The 14,385-nt window shown below is 43.9% G+C and overlaps 1 protein-coding gene across 1 annotated transcript in view; it reads right to left on the bottom strand.

Annotated features, from left to right (window-relative positions):
• LOC122788003 (bromodomain-containing protein 3-like) overlaps positions 1–14,385 on the bottom strand; it is a 1,216,914-nt gene that overhangs the window by 23,872 nt on the left and 1,178,657 nt on the right. The window lies entirely within an intron of this gene.

The raw sequence follows: 14,385 nt of genomic DNA, 5'->3' as shown, positions 1-14,385 counted from the left end.
AGTGACACAGTTTGAATGGAAGTCTCGGTGTGGGATCTGCTTTCCACAGGCAAGATGATTAACTTTCAGACATCAGTTAGTGCAAGAAAAAAGGATCCCCAATGGGGTACTTGGCTTTAGATGTTTTCAGCTGTAATTCAAACTCTGGTAGTGAACGACCGTCACACTAGCGAACTGTTTTTGCTACGGGCACCAAAGCAAAGAAAGACTGGTGTAATGGCATCGGCTGCCTTGCTTTATGCACTGAAGACCTGACGTCAATCAACAAGGGACAGCAGCTGACGCAGAAAAACATGGACTCTGGTATTCGGGACAGCCGAGGGCTACCACACCAGGGATAACCCACAGGTAATGACTGCAACAGTGAAACATGAAGAACTTATGCGATTCATGAAAGAAAATCCAATCTCCTCAAGTGACTTTCACCTCTTTATGATAAAACAATCCTACTGGCAGTGTCTGACAGCAGAAAAAGTACAGTTTTGTACCTACCATAAATGTAGATGTTCGAAGATCCACATTGCTGCAGTCCTTACACTTGGGTAGTCCGCTGTCCTCGGTCGGCCCGAATATCAAAGTATACGGCTGACGTCGGTCAGGGCGCATTTGACTGACGTCAGGACGTCAGGGTACAAATGCGCATGACCGGCGTCATATCCTCAGTCTTTTCTTGCCCCAGATGTCAGAAGACCCTAAAAATAAAGGTCAAAACCAAAAGACAGCAAACAACCAACCAACCACCCCTGCACTAACTATATGTACAATATATACAATATACACAACATGTACAACCCAACCCACACAACCACCTCTAACAACAGAGGGGAAGGAGGGAGGGTATTGGACTGCAGCAATGTGGATCTTGAACATCTACATTTATGGTAGGTACAAAACTGTACTATGTTCTTCATCTCACATTGCTGCAGTCCTTACACTTGGGTAGAATCCCAAAGCAGAGGTAAGGGAGGATGGCTAACTACAAGGAAGCAGGAGCTGCCAAAATGCCCTGCAAAACAGCAGTGGCAAAACCAGCCCTGGACTTAGAGTAAAGTGGCAGGTGATAATGCCTAGAGAAAGTATGCACAGAACTCCAAGTAGCTGCCTCCAAAATATCCTTGGTTGCCACTCCCCTCAAAAGCTGTTGAAGTGGCAGTAGCCCTAGTGGAATGAGGCCTAATCCCAGCTGGAATCTCCTTGCCATGATGGGAATAACAGAAAGCAATGCAAAACCCAATCCACTTAGAAATAGTTTGTTTTGACACAGGCTTGCCCTGAGAACTTAGAGCAAAAGAAACAAACAACTGCTGAGACTGCCTGAACCCTTTAGATCTGTCCAGATAATAACGCAACTGCCTGTGAACATCTAAAGTGTGCAAAATCTTTTCCCCTTTATTCTGGGGATTTGCATAAAAAGTAGGCAAATGAATAGTTTGGTTTAAAGCCACACTAGAAACCACCTTAGGCATAAAGGAAGGATTAGTACGTAATGATACCCTATCCTTATGGAAAATTAAGAAAGGCTCAACCGCCATAAGGGCCTGTAATTCAGACACCCTTCTTGCAGAGGTAATGGCCAACAAAAAAGCAGTCTTCCATGATAAATATTTCAACTCAGCAGTAGCTGCAGGCTCAAAAGGTTGTAGAGTGAGTTTCTCCAACACAAAATTGAGATCCCAAGCAGGAGTAGGAGCTTTTCGTGGGGGTCTTATATTCTTTGCCCCTCTAAGAAATTGCTTGAACAAAGGATGAGAAAACAACGGTGGGTCACAATCATAGTGAGCCGAAATTGCTGCAGCATGAACCTTAATAGAAGAGAAAGACAAACCTTTGTCCAGTAACTCAGTAAGATATTGAAGAGCCACACTCAAATTAGGCCCAGAAACATCAAAATCTTTTGCTGCACTCCAACATAAAAATCTCTTCCATTTATCTGCGTACACTTTCCTTGTACTAGGCCTTCTAGCTTCCAAAATAACATTCAAAACTTGCTGAGGAAGTGAAGGCCCACTATGGTTCAAAACAGAATATGCCAGGCTGTTAGGTGCAGAGAATGAAGCTTGACATTGAGCAAATGGCTGTCCTCCTGTGACAACAGGTGTGGAATCAGAGGCAAAGGCCATGGAGGCTTCCGTACTAGACTTCTTAGTAATGGGTACCAGTGCTGTCGAGGCCAATCTGGAGCTATTAAAATCATCCTTGGCTTGTCCTGTCTGACCTTCAGAAGTACCTTTGGGAGGAGAGGCAGAGGTGGAAAGGCATACACATGAAGATTGCTCCAATTGAAGGAAAGAGCATCCACTCTCCAAGCTGTGGGATGAAACCTTTTTGTGCAAAACTTTGGCAGCTGATGGTTTAGTGGAGAAGCGAACAGATCTATGTCTGGAGTTCCCCATGACACTGTCAATTTCTGAAATACATGAGGATCCAATTTCCACTCGTGGGGATCCATAATTGCCTGCTCAACACATCTGCTAAGGAGTTCTGTGCTCCTGGCAGAAACCTTGCCTGAAGATCGAGCTGTAAACTGAGAGCAGTCTCCCAAAAAAATCATTGCTTGCCTGCATAGAGGATAAGAATGCGTTCCCCCTTGCTTGTTGATGTACCACATGACAGTTGTGTTGTCTGTTAGAATCAACACCTGTCCTGGAAGAAGGAATTCCTTGAAAGCTATTAATGCAAACTGGACTGCTAACATCTCCTTCATGTTGATATGTAGATGTTGTAGTCTGACAGGCCACTTGTCTTGTATCCACTTTCCATTTAGATGAGCTCCCCAAGCTTTGTCTGAGGCATCTGTCGTTAAAATCTGACTCGCCTCTGGCCGGGTCACAGAGAGTCCCTTGTTTAGGTGACATTCCTGAGCCCACCACAAAAATTCCTTCTGAATGCAAGGTATTATTTGAATGACAGTGTCCAGATCCTGGCAGTGCTGTGTCCATACATTTTTGAGATACCATTGTAGCTTCCTCATATGCAGTTTGGCATTGGGAAGCACCAGAATACAAGATGCCATGAACCCTAAGGCTTGAAGGACTGTCCTTGCAGTCAGCCCGGACTGATGAGAAAGTTGATGGAAGTAAAGGGATAGACTCTTTTGTTTGTCCGGGGTTAAAAAGGCCATCTGGGATGCTGTATTCAGTCTCACACCCAGAAAGCACATGTCTTGAGAGGGTACTAGACTGGACTTTATTTCGTTCACAGAATACCCTAGGCATCTTAGCACTGCTATCACATATTCCAAATGATGAAGAAGCTCTTCCCTTCCTTGAGCCAGAATCAGGCAGTCGTCCAAATAAGGATAGATATGTATTCCTTTTAGTCTGAAGAAAGCTATCACTGGAGCCAGAACTTTCGTGAACACTCTGGGTGCAGTAGATAAGCCAAAGGGCAATGCAGAGAACTGATAGTGAGAAGTCCCAGCTCGAAAACGCAGATATTTTCTGCAACTGAGTCTGATAGGAACATGAAGGTAAGCCTCCTTGAGATCCAAAGTTACCATCCAATGATCTTTGCCCAGCAGAGGTAAAAGCTGCTGCAACGTCAACATCTTGAACTTGGGAATGTCCAGATAAGTGTTGAAGATAGATAAATCCAAAATTGGTCTCCATGTGTTCCCCTTCTTTGGCACTAGGAACAGGCGAGAATAAAATCCTAGGCCCACTTCTGGCAGAGGGACCGGCTGTATGGCCCCTAGTTGAAGCAACAGAGAAACCTGTTTGAGAGCCTCTATTCTTTGTTGAGGAGGAACGTCTTGCATGCCTTTGAAAGGAGGCAAGGTATGGAAATAAAACCTGTAGCCGTGGTGTATGATATCCAATACCCATCTGTCCTGGGTAATTAAACTCCAATTTTCTTTGAAAAGTGCCAACCGTCCTCCTAAAGGTGCTGCCAGACGAGCAGGCTCTGGCAGCTGAAAAGGTAGGTCATTGGGTCTGCTTACGAAAGGACTGACCCCTGCCCTCACCCGAAGCCTGTGCAGGAGAACTCCCTGATCTAGGCCTGAAAGAGCTCTGAGCTCTGCCCTTACCACGTCTAGATCTACCCCTAGACTGGGAATCATAAGAAGGATACGTCCACCCCTTAGTAGGCCAATTTCTACTAAACTTTGAAGGCTGGACTTGCAAAAAATCTTTAACAGTCTGCATAGACTTAGCCTTGTCTTCCATTTTCTTTAAAACTGTCTCAACAGGAGGACCAAACAACACGTCTGTACAGCATCAAAACCACATTGCAAAGAATGCTTACCCACCTGTTCAGAAACATGCACTAAATCTTGCAACTCCTTACAATCAATACCTACTGCCAGAGCATCAACCTTAGACTTCAATAGTGAAAGGAGATAGTTTTGGTATTTCAACATGTGAAACTGGCAATTCAGAGCCCTCATAGCAAGAGTAGAAGAAGTATAGACTTTCTTTCCCCATCTATCCAAGGCCCTAGCCTCCTTGTCTGCAGGAACCGGATTCTTAACAACAGAAGCCTTAACACCCTTAGGCCCCTGGCTAACAGTTTCTGGGTCTGCCCTAGGACTCTTAAAAAGATACTTATGAGCTTCAGGCACCCTGTAATACATATCCGGCTTAACAGGCGCAGGAGGCAAAGAATCAGGATTAAGAGAAGCCTCTGTAAAAACATCTTCCACCACATCCAAAACAGGAGGTATAGCCAAAGGCCTATGCTGGGGTAAAAACAGAAATTCCCTAAGCCTTTTCCTGGAATCAGAGAAGTCCTGACCTTCCCACTTAAAATGCTCCCTCATGGAATGAAGAGTTTCTGAAAAAGAAAAATCCTCAGGAGGAGTAGCAGAAGGAGTAGAATCATCCACATCAGAATCAGAATAAGGAGAGTATTCCTGTAAGTCTTCAGCCGAAGACTCTGAAATATCTGAAACCTGCTCCAAACCCCCCAACTCAGGCTCCACCCTAGGTCTCTTATCAGGAGGGGGCATAGAACCCCTAATCAAAGTAATCAAATCTTCTGCCATTTTAAGCATATGCTTCTTGGGCACAGTACCTGAAGAGCTAGGGGTAACACCAACTGAAGCTAAACCTGGCCTGCCCCTGGGAGAAGCCTTTGAAACAGAAGGAGAGGGCCTAGCCACCTTAGGAAGGGAGGGGAGTATAGTAACCTGAGAAGCCCCCTCAGCCTGACTTGTCTCCTGAGAGGCCACATCTTGTAATAATAATGTCTCACCCTGGGAAGACAAAGAAACCTCCGGTGGAGCCACCGGCTCCACCGACACCTCTAAAGAACCGGCGCGGTACAGACGGCTCTTCTAGCCTAGGCTTACCTGCCTTATGCTTGGGCTTCTTTGAACAAGCGGGCGCCGCAGCATCCGAGGCGATTTTATAGTTGCACCGCTTCCCAAAGACTAACCTTGCACAATCCAACCTTCTCTTTATAGTGCGTTTATTAAATCTAGCACAAGAGCGACAGCCAACAATGTCGTGCTCAGGCCCTAAGCAAGGAATACACAAAGTATGGTAATCTCTATGCGGTATCTGTTTCCCACAAGAAATACAATTATTGACTTTTTCTGACATCCGGTAAATGACTGAGGCAAGAAAAAACTAAAATATTCCCCAACGGGGTACTTAGCCAACTTTGAACTCGGTCTGAAACTTCTAAATCGAAAAATCTCAGAACGCCAACCGGCACTTGCAATGCTGCTTCTGCATCGGACCATGCGGCAAAAAAGACTGAGGATATGATGCCGGTCATGCGCATTTGTACCCTGACGTCCTGACGTCAGTCAAATGCGCCCTGACCGACGTCAGCCGTATACTTTGATATTCGGGCCGACCGAGGACAGCGGACTACCCAAGTGTAAGGACTGCAGCAATGTGAGATGAAGAACATCTACCTACTGAAAATATTGCAGAACATTAGTCCACAGACTGGAAAAAATGCATCCCAATTGTCAATGGCAAAAATCAGCAGGGAAGAGAAGTCCTGGAAATGGGGACATTAGCATACAGATAATCACGCCCATAACAAAACGCATCCACAAAACACACAGGCTCCTCTGTACTATGCAGATAAATTTTCATTTGGGAGTTTGAACACCAATCTAGCTTCAGAGTAAATAATATCCCACCGTCTCCAGCAACTAACATTCAAAGAACCTAAATAAGGTATGACCAAATGCTGCCCGTACACATTTTGTATGAGAAAGAAACTGCCCAAGTACAAGGATGGTGCCCCTACATTCTTGCCATGAGGGGGAAACTTTTTACAATATTTCGAAAGCTGTAAAACATGAGCCCATTTTTATAGCTATTAAGACTAACACAGTTATTAGAACTACTCAGAACTTGAAAGTCTTCAGACTTACAGCAACACGCTCCAATTCTTCACGGAGCAAGCTTATTTATTCTTCAGATACTAGTCCAGTGATAAACATCCTCAGGTAACCAAATGCACCGAGGGATTAATGTACATGTTACTTACCATTCAGAGCTTCCCTGATTAAGCAAGAACAGAAGGCTGCCTTGCTTGTCCCAGGCCTAGGGCGGGGTACAGGCTGGGTGAGAAAATGACCCATCTCTTTTACATCTAGTACGGTAATTACATAAACTTTCTTATACATCTAGCTCTATGGTAATCACGTAAACTTTCATACACGTCTAGCACTACAGTAATTACATAAACATTTCTTGTACATCAAGCACTACGCTAATTACATAAATGTTCTCATACATCCAACACTACGGTAATTACATAAACTTGCTTACACATCTAGCACTACAATAATTCCATTAAACTTTTCTATTAGATAAGCAGCAGTCCATATTCAGTCAGAAGTAGAACTAAGGGACTTCACCCCCTAGCAACATACATGGGTGGTCCTGGCTTTGAAAACATATCCTTCAGCACAGTAGTCAAAAATGTGGATCGTGCCCCAGAAAACATATCCAGTCTGCAGGTGTCTATGTTTAACCAGGCAGCTACTACAGAAATAATACTCTACGCTCAATGTATAATCACAAATTCCAAGTCTCTGAGACCATATGTAAGTTTGCCACCTATCAATGGGCACGCTAAAATCCTATTGCCACACAACTCATCCACATCCCATTTGAATACTTCAAAACTAGGAGCCTTTCTAATCCTTAAAGGTAATTGATTCCAATTACCTTTCAGCATAAAGTTAAATGATCTTCTCCCCATAGCAATATTTCACACACTACTATTCACAAATAACTTATACCCAGTACTTCGTGTCACTTAATGTATAACCAGTGTACTGGATAAAACATCAGTACATTTACAGTTACTCACCCTTTACCAATCTACACCTTGTTCAATAAAGAGAAAGTACAGCTGTGTTAAACTTAGCACAACTGTAGATGCTAGAGTAGATGCTCAAGTCGATCGATGCTGCAGTACTAATTCTTGGGTCTTCCTGCCATGAAAAAGCCTGCAAGTGGTCCAATTTCCAGTGTCTTTATGTCAACTCTGGCTGATGGATGTCCGAAGACAAATGTCTAGACGTTGGACTATACGAAGGGCATTCAGTCAGCGCCATCTTCATGTCTTTCTAGGCTATGATAGTCAGTGTGATGCCAGAGGACAACATGACCACTCCCCCAGCTAAATGCTTAGAGAGATAAGAGACTGGAGTAACAATAGACAAGTAACAGATGGTGAGGATGATAGATTAAATGTATGTGCCCAAATCCCCAGCCATGGGGAAGCCCAGAAGATAGAAGGTTAAGGCTGGTTGAAGTTGGTAAGGATAGTTGAAGTTGGTATTTTAGCACCAATCTACTTGAACATCTATAATTATGTTAAGTGTAACTTAAATGTACTATATTCTTTGTAGTCAATTTTGCAGTACTGATGCCGAACTCAATCTACTCCAAAAGCTGCAGGTTGAGAGGCTGGCTGTCTGGTGGCCCTGGGACAGCAGGTTTTGCAGGACAGTAGTGCCAAAACCTGCCCTTGCCCTGGATGTAGTACCTAAACAGTAGTGTTTGGTAAAGGTATGGGCCAGAGGACCAGGTAGCAGCCTCCAAGATGGCCTAAGAATACCCTTCATGAAGGCAGTGGTGGCTGCACTGTGTCACATGGTGTGCCTTAACAGGTCTACTTCATATGATCGAAATTTCATTTGACTGAAATTCATTTGACCGAGACCATATAACCTAAACTTCATAACACTGAAAACTCACTTGACCGAAACTCACAACATTGACACCTTACAATGCTAAATTTCAACATAGTAGTGGCAGTGTGTATAAGGCAAGTAAAAACTATATGCCCTTTTCCCCACTGTAGTGCGATCGTGGAATTAGTATATATATATATATATATATATATATATATATATATATATAGTTAGGAGGGTGTGGGGGGCATAGCCCCCCACCAATTTTAAATATTTTGAACCACAGACATGGATACTTACAAGTCCAATCAATTACTTTTTCAGAAGAGAATATATATACCCAAACTATGTGGGGGGGGGCTGTGCCCCCCACAACCCCCTAACTATATATACTAACTCCAGGATCACACTACAGTGGGGAAAAGGGCATATAGCTTTTACTTACTTTATACACACTGCCACTATGTTGAAATTTAGCATTGTATGGTGTCAGTGTTGACGGTTTTCCATGATGAGCATAACAGAAGATAATCCAGCTGGGTAATCAATTTGCAATAGTCTGTTTATGGACAGGGCAATCTTCTTTCAGCAAAGGCTACTTAAGAGTTGTGCTTCTCCATTCAGGAACTTTGTCCTGTTAACTCATTCATTCCAGTGGAGCTCTAGAAATTTAACTTCCAACGGGCACAGCCTAAGCTTTTTGAAATAATCAACTCCTTGCTTCACATTCCAAACAGATATTCATATCTCTGGAACCATAGCAGTTACTAGAGAAGTGTAAATGGAAAACTCTTTAAAACAGACTATTTTTCTAGTGATAGTATTCTTAGTTCTCTGTCTTAAACTGTACTTTATAAGTTACCGTTAACATGGTAACTATCAAGTCTGCATTTTGTAAACTTGCAATAAATCAGCAACCACTCAAGTTGCACACATGCTGTCATCAGTATTTTGTTGATCATATGAGGCTAAGCAGTTCTGTCACATGGTTGTTGAAATAATTCGAAAAAATATGAAATTTGTGACATGAATAACTTATTATTATATGAGCAACAACTAACACTGCATTACTGGCATTAGACAGATGCCAAATATCAATACAGTTATTTTTGGATTTAGCACAGCTTTGGAAATATTAATGCAAATATGAATAATCAATATTTCGTGCCTAGAGGCTTCAGTAAGATTTAACTGCAGAAACACTCAGAGGCAACTTGCTGTAATGAACTAAGCTAATACCTGGACTGTGTGCACATCCACTGAATGCAGGGCTTCAGATTTATTCAGCAGGTTAAAAAAGATCAACCCATATAAATGTCAGTGCTTCAAGGAGAGCTTCTGAAAGTACACTGGGCATGAAATAGGGGTTAATTCAGAGGATAACTTTCTCTGTTAAAAAAAAGAGTGAAGGCTTCTTTGCACATCAAGGCTTGTAGTTCTGAAACCAGCCTGGCTGAATCGAGTGCTGTTATTAGGGTGGGTCTTTCAGGTGAGCATTGTTAAAGGAGTGGTAAGTTTTTCCAAACACAGCTCAAGTCCAAAGAGGGAACAAGGTTTCTCCTGGGAGGTCTTAGGTGTATTATCTACTTCATGAATGGTTTCAGATGGGGGTTGGAATACATACTGGCAGCAGGGAATGCACCCTTATACTAGACTAAGAAAGGTACTGGTCAAACAATGCTTAACAGTATTCCAAACACTAGATTCATGCCAGCGTGAGGTGGCATCATTCCTTTGGCCTGGCAACAAACAAAACCTTTTCCACTTGGATAAGTATGATTTTCTGATGGTTGGTTTTCTTGCCAGTCACAAGACAGATAAGCACTTCAGTAGTCTGCATTCTTTGGAGTTAAAATTCAATCCTCTATGCTGTTAGTTTGAACACATACAGGTGTGGATGGAAGAATGACAAACCCCTTTAGCTGGTTGACTCAAAGTACTTCAACATGTGGAACTGGCAGTTACAGCAGCCTTCATTGCCAGGGTAGCAGATAATTAGGTATTTTTTACCAAATCTAACTATATGCCTTCTCTGACATTAGGAAAAGGGCATCTAGCTGCATCCTTAGAGGCACCCTTGGCAGACACAGTAAGTACAACTCAGGGATGTGCCTGTGGATTCTTGTAAAGGTGTTGGTGGGTGGCAAACACTATACAAATGATTCGGCTCTATAGAGTCAAGTGGGAGGGAGTCCAAGTGCAGAGAGATGTCCTCAAAGACATCATCTAGAACTACATTAACTGAAGGGATAGCTAGTTGTCTGGGAGATGGCAGGTTTAGAAGTTCTCTGTAAAGGGTTTGGGCCATAGAAAATTATTTGCTCTCCCAATTAAGTCCCTTCATCTTGTGCAAGGTATCCCCAAAGAATAAATCCTTAGGGAGGGTAGCAGAAGAGAGGGTGTCATCTGAGTCAGAGTCAGGGAAAGACTGAGAAGAGAGGTGTTGAACACAAGGCAACTCTTCCTCAGCTTTGGAGTCTGAGGAATTGGGAGTCCTCCTGAAGAGGAACATCCCTCCTCCTTTTACCAAGAGGACCCTCTGAAACATATACCTGCTGATGGCTGGGCTCCCTAGACATTATGAATACCATAAACACCAGGGGCAGTTCGATCAAGTCCCATGCCTAAACCTAGGCTGATGCAGCTGAAGACTAGGGTGTAGGCTAGAGAAAGCTATGTAGCCTATTTGGTTTGGATATCTAAGGTTTTAAAACCAAGGTATTAGAAAGGGAGCGGGTGGCCACAGCCTCCACGCAGTTCCCTGAAGTTTCTTTGCACATGACTACTGTAGTAGTAAAGTCCTCTCCCTTGGTTACCAGAAGTTGGGCATCAAAAGCTGAAGCCTACAAAGTGGCTTTGTACCCAAAAGACGTGTGTGTGTGTGTAAGTAGTCATAATAGTGTGGTCTCATGCACTGGCAGCTTCCTAAAGGGCTGCATCAAAGGGCTCAGGCATAATGGCTGCCGTACAAGGGATTGCAAAGGCACCTCACCTGAGTCATTGCCCAACATGAGTATGGACACAAAGCTCTCAGATGTCTGCAACACCAGTCATTTTCTAATCTTTCCCTTTCTTGAGCAAGGAACTGGCTGAAGCAAAGTTGTGCAAAATAAGCAGGTAGTGTTGGGTCCTAGGACTCCCGATGGGCTAAAAGAACTTCAGTCCACCCTTTAAGGAACAAAACCCAACAATCCTGACAACTAGAAACATTATGCTGAGGCCCAAACAAACCCAACAAAAGGAATGGAAATTCTGTATTCAGAATTTGCTTCCCACACTTCAAGTAGTTCTTATCTGAAAAGCAGTTATAGGAACTCTGTGAAAATGAAGCATTAGATAAAATGGGAGTAGCACATTGGACTGCACAGCTGCATGTCCCTATTATACCCTTACATATGAAGTCGGTACTCAGATAAATGTTGGCTAGAGATGATGTAAAGACTCTGTCAGGCCAATTGGGGGATTTTGCATGGCAGGAAGACTCAAGAATCAGTCTTGCAACACTGTCTTCGAAGAAAGTACAGTTGTGTGCATTTACCCTAAATGTAGATGTTCGAGTGTATTCACTGTTGCAGTCATCACACTTGGGTTATCTGCCTGCAGCTAGCCCTCAGTCGGCCTGAATACCAGAGACTTAGTACTTCTGTGTTGGATGCTGTCACTCCAAGACTGACGTCGGGGTATAAAAACAGGCAGCCGACGCCATTACATCAGTTTCTTGCCCCAAATGTCCGGAGCCCCCCAAATAGGGAGCTAAATTATGGTGGGGAAAACACAACCAGTAAAAAGTAAATACCAATACAGACACCCAGAAGGGGTGAGTAAATAGGCATAGAGAGGAGAGAGAGAAAACCAGGGGGGTGGAGGGAGGAAAAAAAGGACTGCAACAGTGAATACAATTGAAAAAGAAGTTATGTACTTACCATAATGTTCCATCTGAGTAGGTAACTTCATTTGTCAGCAACCTGTGGGGTATTGGATATGAATCAGATCCGAGCCGGCAGCTTTATTCAGCCAAGATCCGAGCTCCAAGCTCCTCCCCCTTACCCATAATCCCCTGCCATCCTTCTCTGTCCTCAGATCGAGTTTGCTTAACATTATACAATACTACAATCAAGGATCAACTAAACATCCTAACCTGATGTCATCTAGTATAGAGAACACAAAGGTCCTAACATGGGATGAACTACAGGTTAGGGGGACGGAGGGGGGGTTGGTTGCTGACAAATGAAGTTAGCTACTCAGATGGAACATTATGGTAAGTACATAACTTCTTTATCTGAAGTAGTTAACTTCATTTGTTCATCAACCTGTGGGACAGAGTCCCCAGCTACCTAAAAACTTGGGAGGTCCTCATGGAAGAATATTCCGGAGCACTGCAGAGCCAAAGGACGCCCTCCCTCTGGAAATTATAGCCAGCTTGTAATGAGTAATAAAGGTATGGGATGAGGCCAAAGTGGCTGCTGAACAAATGTCATCCAGACACACCCTTGACCAAAAGGCAGCAGAAGTGGAAATAGAGTAGAATGAGCGTGAACGCCAACAGGTTCTGGCCGACCAGAACTCTTAGATGCAAGTATACACTGTGAAATCCATCTGGACAATTAAATTTTGACACAGGTTTACCCAGAAAGGGTTTAGCAAAGGATACAAAGAGTTGTTCAGGGCCGCGGTGGTGGTGGTGCAGTAGCGTTGTCGCCTCACAGTAAGACGCTGTCCGGTTCGATTCTCAGCTAGAGCATCTTCTGCGTGGAGACATGTGTGAATGGGCGTGCCTTCGTTGAAGGTTGTGAGTCAGGCCTGGCAAGCCGGTACGTAAAAATCAACTGCCAATCATTAGCGGACCAGAGTTCCGCTGTGGCGACCCCTAACCGGGAAAAGCCGAAAGACGCAAACAAAGAGTTGTTCAGATTTCCTATTATCAACCGTCCTGTGTAAATAGAACCTCAATTGTCTGTGCACGTCCAAAGAGTGTAATTTGTATTCACCTTTGTTTTGATAATTCAGGAAAAACACCGGTAAACTGATAGATTGATTAATGTTGGACTCGGAGGCGACTTTAGGTAAGAAGGAGGGACTGGTCCTGAGGGAAACTCTATCTTTATGGAAGACCAAATATGGAGGTTTGGCACAAAGGGCTTGAAGCTCTGAAACCCTTCTAGCCGAAGTGACGGCAATGAGAAAGGCAGTCTTCCAAGCTAAGTATTTAAGATCCACCAAAGCTGCAGATTCAAAGGGGGGACCAGTAAGAGCCTGAAGAACAAGGGTTAAATCCCATGGAGGAACTGCATCCTTCACAGGAGGCCTTAACAGGAAAGTACCTTTTACGAAAGTTTTGCAGATCTTGGAAGAAGCTAATGAACCGAGATCACTTCCCACATGAAAATGTGAAATTGCTGCTAATTGGACTTTGACGGTGGAAGAGCTGGCACCTTGATCAAATAAATGTGACAAAAACTAACAGCTGATATCGGGGCTGTAAAGGGATCCATATGTCTGTGTTCCGCCCAGATCAAAAAATGTTTCCATTTGCTCTTATAGACCTTTCTGGTAGAAGGTTTATGAGCGGCTACTAAAACAGCTTTAACGGAGGAGGAGATGTCGGGAGTCCTAGCTATGATTGGAACTGGATCAACCAAGCTGTGAGCTTGAGATTGTCCAGGTTTGGAGTTGTCAACTCCAAGGGGTGAGAAATGAAATCCGGAGTGGGATCCAAAATCCATGGAGGATTGACCAGATGAGACCATAGACAAGGGAACCACGTTTGATGAGGCCAGAATGGGGCTATGAGGATCACTCTGCTCCTCAACCGACGAGCTTTCTGCAAGAATTTTGCCATCAGGGGAAGAGGTGGATAAGCTAAGTAGACCGGATGGCCAAACATGGACTAGTGCGTCTCTGGGGGATTCCCCTGTTGGGGGAAGTAGAGTGAAGTACTCGCTGCACTTTGCGTTCGAAGGCGACGCAAAAAGATCGCAGCAAGGTTGACCCCACTTAAGGAAGATCTGCTTCACTACTCTCGGGTTCAGAGACCACTCGTAAGGCAAGAGTAAGGTTCGACTCAGCTTGTCTGCCAAAATGTTGGACTGACCCGGAATGTGCGTTGCTATAAGAAAGTGGTTGGTGGCGATCGCCCATTCCCAAACTCTCATGGCCTCTCGACACAGCGGATAGGATCTGGCTCCCCCCTGTTTGTTGATATACCAGACTACTGACATGTCTGACTGAATCGCAATTGTCCCTAAGGGAAGAAAGGCCTGGAGTGCTTGCAATGC

Source organism: Protopterus annectens, chromosome 13.part0 (genome assembly GCF_019279795.1).
Source record: "Protopterus annectens isolate FY-2018-M chromosome 13.part0, PAN1.0, whole genome shotgun sequence".
NCBI lineage: Eukaryota > Metazoa > Chordata > Ceratodontiformes > Protopteridae > Protopterus > Protopterus annectens.
This window is presented reverse-complemented; position numbering and strand designations above follow the sequence as displayed.